The sequence below is a fragment of the Tupaia chinensis genome, unplaced genomic scaffold, assembly GCF_000334495.1.
Source record: "Tupaia chinensis unplaced genomic scaffold, TupChi_1.0 Scaffold144058_2, whole genome shotgun sequence".
Taxonomy (NCBI): Eukaryota; Metazoa; Chordata; class Mammalia; order Scandentia; family Tupaiidae; genus Tupaia; species Tupaia belangeri.
Genome location: NW_006203911.1, coordinates 1360731 through 1367753, shown reverse-complemented (window position 1 = coordinate 1367753; position 7023 = coordinate 1360731). Strand labels below are relative to the sequence as shown.

The following is a 7023-nucleotide window of genomic DNA, read 5'->3' as shown; positions in this document are numbered from 1 at the left end:
GTCAGTGAAGCAGTGTTTAGGCAACTGGATACCACAAGGCCGACTGGTCAGCTCAAGTACCTGACCTGGCAATTTAAAAATCATGCCAGGCTTTTTTGTATTGTTTTACCTTTTTTTTTTTTTTTTTTTTTTTTTTTTTTTGAGAGAGATTTACTATAGGGCATGTGAGCTCTCCAGAGAGATAGGAAGAAAGAAAGCTAGAAATTACCCCCCAGGGGGATGGCCATGCTGCCATTCCTCCTCCTCCATTCTCCTCTTAGGATTTTGGGCAGATCATCTAGACAAAAGATATGCAAAGAGATACACGATCTAAATGATACCATAAATCAAATGGACTTGACAGACATCTATAGAATCTTCCACCCAAAAACCAAGAAATACACATTTTTCTTACCCTCCATAGAATATTTTTGAAGATTGACCACATGATAGGGCATGCAAAAAACTTTACAAATTCAGGGACCAGCAGGTGGCATGGTGGTTAAGGTGCTGGACACTCCCACGTGGCTGACCATGGTTCAAGCCTTGGACCTGGTGGCTTGCTTTCTCACTTCAACTCTTTATCTCTCTGTGTGTGTCTCTCTCTGTAAAATTTAAAAAAATGAATAAATAAATGAAAATTTTAAAAAACTTCACAAATTCAAAGACATAGAAACTATACTCAGTATCCTCCAACCATGATGAAATTAAACTTGATATTAATTTCAGAAAAAACAAACATGAAAATACACAATCAGATGGAAACTAAATAACCTACTCCTGAATGACTTCACAACTACTGAAGAAATTAAAACTGAAATAAAAAGATTCATGGAAACCCATGATAATAAGTGCACAAGTCTTCATAATCAATGAGACACAGCAAAAGCAGCCATAAGAGGAAAGTTCATAGCAATTAGTGCACATAACAAAAAGATAGAAAGGTGGCAAATGGACAACCTAACATCGTGCCTCAGAGAACTGGAAAAACTAAAACAAAATCCAAAAATATCATAATAAAAGAAATAATAAATATTTGAGCAGAAATAAATGAAATAGAAAACAAGTGAACTATACAGAAAATAAATGAAGTCAAAAGCTGGTTCTTTAAAAAGATAAACAAGTTGACACACCATTAGGTAGACTAAGAAGAATAGAGAAAGGAACTGGATAAATCCAATCTGCACTGAAACAGGCAAAATTACAACAGACACAAAAGAAATACAAAACATCATTAGAGGATACAATGAGAGACTATACGCCAGCAAACAAGAAAACCTAGATGAGATGGGCAAATCCTGGACACACATAATCTACCAAGAGTGAATCAGGAGGATGCAGAAAGCATGAATAGACCCATAGCAAGCAATATAATTAGAGTCAGTGATAAATAACCTCCAAACAAAGAAAAGTCCTGGTACTGATGGCTTCACTTATGAATTTTACATAATTCTTAAGAGTTAAGCCTCATTATACTCATGTTGTTTTTAATTATTCAAAAGGAAGGACCCCTCTAAAATTTATTTTATGAAGGTGCCATCATCCTCATTCCCAAAACAGAAAAGGACATGATAAGAAAGGAAAACTACAGATTGGTATCTCTGATAAATATAGATGCAAAACTTCTCAACAAGATACTAGCAAATCGTATCCAACAACATATAAAAAATATTACTCCTCACGACCAGATAGGCTTTATTCCAGGGATGCAAACATGATTCAACATACACAAAACCATAAATGTAACACAATATTAACAGAAAGAATGATAAAAACCATACTATCATTTCAATCAATGCAGAAAAAGCATTCAATAAAATACAACATTCCATCATGATTAAGACTCTCAGCAAAATCAGCATAGAAGGGTCATTTCTTTTTTTTTTTTTTTTTTTTGGGATTTTGAGAGATTTTTCACTATAGGGCATGTGCACTCGCCAGACAGACAGAGAGAGATAGAGAGACAGAAAGTGAGAAATCACCCCCCAGGAGGGCTAATCATGCCGCAATCCCTTCTCCTCCATTCTCCTCTAAGGATCTTGGGCACGCACGCACACGCACCCAGCATGAGTTTTAAGCCACCGGGTCCGGAATGCGAACCACAGTCGACTACATGGGAGTCCAGCAACATAGCCATTACGCTAACTGCTGGTTCCCAGAAGGGTCATTTCTCAACACAATAAAAGTAATTTATGAAAAAAAAAGTCTATAGCTAACATCACACTGAATCGGGACAGCTTTTCCCACTAAAAAAACTGGTACAAGACAAGTCTACCCACTTTCTATGCTCCTATTCAATGTAGTGCTGGAAGTCCTAGCCAATGCACTCAGAAAAGAGAATAAAATAAAAGACATTCAAATACGAAAAGAAGAGATTAAATTACCTCTATTTGCAGATGACAAGATGGTATACATAGAAAACTCAAAGGTAAGCATGAAAAAAAAAATACTCCTGGAAGTTATAAATGAATACAGTAAAGTGGCAGGATACAAAATTAACATACAAAAATCTATAACATTTCTAGATACAAACAGCAAGAAGACTGAAGTAGAACTGAAGAAATTAATTCCATTTAATATGACCACAAAATGTATAAAATACCAAGGAATAAATCTAACCAAGGATGTCAAAGCCCTTCACAAAGGAAAACTATGAAAATCTAAACAGAGAAATATAAAAGGACACCAAAAAGTGGAAGGATATCCCCATGTTCCTGGATTGGAAAAACTAACATAACCAAAATGGCAATTCTACCCTGATGAATCTACATATTTAAGGCAATCCCAATTAAATTATCAAAGGCATTCTTCACAGATTTAGAAAAGACAATCCTAGAATTTGAAATGATAAAAAAAAACCCATATTGCTAAAGCAATGCTGTGCAAGACAAGTGGAGTAGGAGGCTGAAATATATTACAGGGCGCAAAGTATATTACAAAGCTGTGGTGATCAAAATAGCATGATATTGGTACAAGAAACAGACAGGTGGACCAATGGAAAAGAATAGAGACCCCAGAAATAAACCAGAAAACACAGAGCCAACTGACTTTTGACAAAGGGTACCAGTCAATCTAATGGGAAAAGGAAAACCTCTTTAGCAAATGGTGCTGGAAAAACTGGGTATCTACCTGCAGAAAGATGAACCTGGACCCCTATTTCTCACCATTAACAAAAATCAACTCAAAGTAGATCAAAGATCTAAATCTAATACCTCAAACTATAAAACTACTGGTGCAAAACACTAGAAAGACTCTGGGAGACATTGGGGTAGGCAAAGATTTCCTAAATAAGACCCCCAAAGCACAAGCGATAATCCCAAAAATAGGCAAGTGGGATTACATCAGATTAAGAATTTTTTGCACAGCAAAAATCACAGCAACTAATGTGAATTTACAACCCTCAGAAGGGGAAAATATTTTTGCAAACTGTGCCTCTGATAAGGGACTGATAACCAGAATACACAGGGAACTCAAGTGGATTACCCCCCTCCAAAAAAAAAAAACAAAGAAAGAAAGAAGAGAAGAGAAGAGAAGAGAAGAGAAGAGAAGAGAAGAGAAGAGAAGAGAAGAGAAGAGAAGAGAAGAGAAGAGAAGAGAAGAGAAGAGAAGAGAAGAGAAGAGAAGAGAAGAGAAGAGAAGAGAAGAGAAGAGAAGAGAAGAGAAGAGAAGAGAAGAGAAGAGAAGAGAAGAGAAGAGAAGAGAAGAGAAGAGAAGAGAAGAGAAGAGAAGAGAAGAGGAGAGAAGAGAAGAGGAGAGAAGGAAAAGGAAAACAAATCACCCCAGTTAAAAGATGGGAAAATGAGTTGGACAAGCATTCTCTAAGGATGACATACGAATAGTCAAAAAGCATTTGAAAAAATGCTCAGCATCCTTCATCATAAGGGAGACATAGATCAAAACCACAATGAGATACCACATAGCCCCAGTCAGAATGGCAAAGATTAAGAAACAAAATATGGTAAGTGTTGGTGGGCTTGTGGTGAAAGGGGAACTCTCCTACACTACTGATGGGAATGTAAATTGCTCCAGCTACTGTGGAAAATGATATGAAGGTTCCTCAAAGATCTACAATTAGAACTACCATAAGCTCCAGCAATTCCACTCCTGGGTATCTACCCAAAGGATAGGAGAACACTCAGTTGGAGAAGTGCTTATATATCTATGTTTATTGTGGCATTATTCACAATTGCTAAGACATGGAACCAACCTAAATGTCCATGAACAGATGAATGGGTTGAAAAAGAGTGGCACATATATTCTATGGATTACCACTCAGCCATAAAAAACAACAAAGTCCTGGCATTTGATAGAAAGTGGACAAATATGGAAGATTTACTAATGAGTAAAGCAAGCCAGTCTATGAAAGAGAGACATTGTATGTCTCCACTTAACATCTTACCAACCAACTGTCTGCACTCTACAGCAGAAACGGAAAGATTAGAGGATACAGAAGCATGGAAAATGGTTATGGATACTACAGACAGTGTGAGAAGAGAGTGGAACAAGGGGGAGAGTGTGAGGAATGACATTAAGGAGAAAAATAGAGAGGCAAGATATTTTGGGGACACAGAAATGTATTATTATCTGGTGATGATAATGTGTATAGTATCCTCAACTGAACTGGTATGACATGTATTCATGTTGAGTAAATTCACTTTACAAGCTAAGTGATGTATAGTGATTGAATGTATAAAATAAATTAAAATAAAATAAAGCATACCAAGCATTTGTATGTGTGTGTGTGCCCAACATCCTGATACGACAGGCAATGGAGGAGAAGGAATCACAACATGACCATTCCCCGTGGTGGGGGAAGGGGTGCTTTCTCTCTCTCTCTCTCTCTCTCTCTCTCTCTCTCTCTCTCTCTCTCTCTCTCTAGCAAATGCAAAAAAACCCTCTGGCGATTAAAAAATTATAAAAGAAAACCTTGGTGAGTATTTGTTTTACAAATTCAGTTTTTCACCTGCCGTTATGGCTTCAAATAGAATTCAATCCAATTGCTATTATGTCAGCCACACCACTCAAGGACCAGTGGAAAGCCAAGGTCTTCAGTTCTATCCATACCTCACCACTACAACTGCTTCAATTGCATTTTAATACTTGAATCTACTAGTTACTTAGGTGACTACAAACCCAGGCTAGGGTTGTATGTATGACAGTTTCAAGCCTTTACCTTTTATTCCTTGGCAGTGCCTTACACTTCAACAATGAATCATCAACAATGAATAGCATAAAGGTAAAATGTTATATTTCCATTACCCTATGACCCTATATAATCAAATATAACTTCCAGTCAATCAGCTCAACTATTTGAAACAAATCAATTAATTTGGTCAGTTTGGTTAGCTGATCTTTTTGATTTTCTTGCTCCGTTTTGCCTACCTCTATGGTGTCCTCCTTGGAAATCTCTAGTTTCCTAAATAGAAGGTAGAAATTACCAATGAAATAAACAAAAAACCATGAGTTGGTGGACTTTGGAATAGATATGGAGGTTGCATAAGAATGGACTGTTTTTAAAAATTATATCTAGACTAGTGAACAATACAGTCATGATGGCTAAAGATGACCCCAAAGGGCAAGATATCTGTTTATGCCTTCTTTATGCAGACCTGCAGAGAAGAACATAAGAAGAAAAACACAGAGTTTCCTGTCAATTTTGCAGAATTTTCTATGAAGTGCTCCTAGAGGTGGAAGACAATGTCTGGGAAAGAGAAGTGGAAATTGGATGAAATGGCAAAAGCCGATAAAGTACGCTATGATCAGGACATGAAGGATTATGGCCCTGCTAAGGGAGGCAAGAAAAAGGACCCTACATACTCCCAGAAGGCCACATCTGGATTCTTCCTGTTCTGTTCAGAATTTTACCCCAAGATAAAATCCACCAACCATGGCATCTCTATTGGAGATGTGGCAAAGAAGCTGGGTGAGATATGGAACAACTTAAGTGACAGCAAGAAGCAACTTTACATCGCCAAGGCTGCAAAGCTGGAGAAGTATGAGAAGGATGTTGCCAACTATAAGTCTAAAGGCAAGTTTGATGGTACAAAGGGTCTTGCTAAAACTACCTGAGAAAAGGTGCAAAAGGAAGATAAACAAGGCAATAAAGAGGAAAAGGAAGAGGAGGAGGAGGAGGAGGAATAAAAAAACAGTTGCTTGGTCTCCTTGTGAATGTCTTAGCATAGGGGAGTGCTTTTTGGAGACGTGTCTATTGCCCTCATTAGGTTTAACTGCAGAATTTGATCACAATCATGTTGTCCTCTCTCAAAGTGCTCTAGAAATTGTCAGTGGTTTATGTGAAGTGGCTATGAGTGTCCAGAGCACCCTGAAACTATCAAAATTGTACATATTTCCAAACATTTTAAAAATGAAAAGACACTCTTGTGTTCTCCTCATTCTGTGCACTTTGCTGCTGGTGTGACAAGGCATTTAAAGATGTCCCTGGCATTTTTTTTTTTGAATTTGTAAGATGGTGTTAACTATGTGGTTATTGGCTAGAAATCCCACGTTACCAACTATACACAGCTCTAGCCTGTGAAAAGACAACCTCGTCAAACTTTCCATGCTCCTTGCTTGCCAGAGGCTGCAGGGAGGGTACTCGATGGAGGGACTGTGGCTTAGGGCATACACTGGGAGGCTGGACCTGTAGACTCCTGTGGTGATATCCATTTAGTTTCAGGTTATTTTATACATAGTAACCTGGCATACTGCTGCCATTCTTAGTGAGGGGTTGTTAGCATGAGAAGGATTTTTTTTTTTATTATAGTTAAGTGCTGTAGTTTTAAACAAACTGTAGAACTCTTAATTGTCAGCAAAGCCACGATCCACTGTATCAATAAAGTTTAAGAACCTCTGTACTTAAAACACGATTTGCAACACTGTTATTTTTATACATAATGCTGAAATGTTTTGAAAGTTAAATAAATAGTATTACATTAAAAAAAATTATGCCTAAATCTAGACAAGTCCTAAAATAACTCAGAGGTCTCTGTATTTATTCATTCATGTGTTCACTTCATCATTCCCTTCTTGTGCACTTGATGGTCT

The 7023-nt window shown here is 37.3% G+C and overlaps 1 pseudogene; it reads left to right on the top strand.

Moving 5' to 3' along the window:
• The first annotated feature begins 5541 nt into the window (after positions 1–5541).
• LOC102474367 (high mobility group protein B3 pseudogene) lies at positions 5542–6120 on the top strand (annotated as a pseudogene).
• The last annotated feature ends 903 nt before the right edge of the window (positions 6121–7023 follow it).